Raw genomic sequence first — 2,065 nt, 5'->3', positions numbered from 1 at the left:
ATTCAAATGCACATGTGCCGAGTAAAACATTCCTACATCATAGACACTTATACGACATTATAGGTACAAAGTGGTATTTAAATATATTATAATATAAGTAAGTATTAAAAAATGTTTAAACATAAACCACATTTCACCCGCACAAGTTAAACATAATATAATGAATTATAAACATATATATAATATAATGAAAAAATATAATTGTAAAAGCGTTATATGGGACTGTTATCGAATATTGGTAGTGGGCTAACGAACACAATTTTTTACCAACACAAATTAGAACACATTGCCTACACTACCTAATTATAGAATATTAGGTAAAGTTAATTCAACCAACACTTGATTTTTAATTTGAATGCACATAATATTATACAGACGTGCTACGTGGTCCAGTTGAGAGGATACACGCATAATATTATGTTGTCTCCGACTTACACACGTGCGACGTAGTAAATACAGGGGTGTTTAAATATTGATCGAGATGGAATTAAATATATTATTATATAAATATTAAAAAGTGTTTGAGCATAAATAATTTTACTCAAGCAAGTTAAACGTAAGATGAAAAAAAAAACGAGACACAAGGCCAGTATAAGAAGGTATAATAAGCAATTAAATATGTTTACTTACTTGAACGGCGTCCAAATGTTAAATGAAATACGCCCGACGTCCGTCACCGATCATACGGCCTGTCCGCAAAAAAACGGATTTTCCATCACTCCATAAAATTAGGTACGATGCCGGTCGTATCGACAATTACGCGATAACGCGAAAGCTTCGTGTGAGAGATCGATAGTGAATACAGGTAGACAGATAGAGACCGTCACGATAGACGCGCCTTTGATATCATCATTATAGTCATTACACACAGTTCAACCAAATTATATGTTTTTACGCTGACATAATTTTTCCCTTCAGATATTATGTGAACAATATCATCCCTATGAATACACGACTCTACACACTATTTTTTAGGTATGATCACGTACGATCCATATTATATTTGTTGATAATGGCTGTAATATTTAAACTATTACTGTACAATTTATACTTAAGTACCTATCTGCAATACATACCTGATATACAGTTGAATATTGTACGCGATCGACGCACTTGGAGTACCTACCTAGGTGACTTCGGTGGACGTACATCGAATATCACATGAGGCATCTACTTGCTAGACAATCCAACACGGTTTTTAACTTTACATTGTTCCACAAACGAAAATAAGGCACCAGACATGCGACGGGAAACAGCACTGACACCGAAAGTTCAAAAATTTAAACATTCCCGCCAAACCATATCAGTGATCATTATCAGCCATCCATTAAAATAGATATTAAATAATGGATAGGCCATTTGTGCTTATCATGAAGATATCTAATTCATGATACGACCTCTGCCAGAATGAGAGACAATAATAAAAAGCAGTCTTTCTCTCTTCCCCATTCCGGCACACTTCCCCCTATTTTATTGATGTAGGTATGGGCGCATGGCCATAACACAAATCGTAATCACATACTCGACTACATCATTATCATTCTACTACGAGCACAGTTGTAGAACTACAACGAAGTCGGACTGTTTATCATTCATAAAGGTAGACACTAGACGGTAATCGAGTTTCACTCATAGGCTATAGCCGCTAAATGTCTGTAATACCTGCCCACCTCATTTACTGTAATATAGTATTACTGTAATACTAGCACACATAGGTGGCCAACTTCAAAGTTAATCGATTTTCACTTCAGAATTCAGGTGACTGACTTGCTAGACACTCCACCACGGTTTTCGGTTTCACATTTTTTACACATACGAAAAAGCATCGGACATACGCTGGGGGATCGTATCATACCTATCATTGTATTGCCGATTTCCATGAACCATGGGAGATTTCTAGACACTCGACTTTTAAACGAGACCGCCAAAGAGCCATGTCTTATCACGAATTCTTATCACTAAATCACCTCCGACTACCTAAGGCACTATCATTACTTTGTCTCAAAAATCGGTACCCTCTCTCAGCGAGTCCAACAGGCGTTCGAGTTTCACTTGACCACTACGA

The sequence above is a fragment of the Acyrthosiphon pisum genome, chromosome X (genome assembly GCF_005508785.2).
Source record: "Acyrthosiphon pisum isolate AL4f chromosome X, pea_aphid_22Mar2018_4r6ur, whole genome shotgun sequence".
Taxonomy (NCBI): domain Eukaryota; kingdom Metazoa; phylum Arthropoda; class Insecta; order Hemiptera; family Aphididae; genus Acyrthosiphon; species Acyrthosiphon pisum.
Note: the sequence above shows the minus strand (reverse complement) of the source record.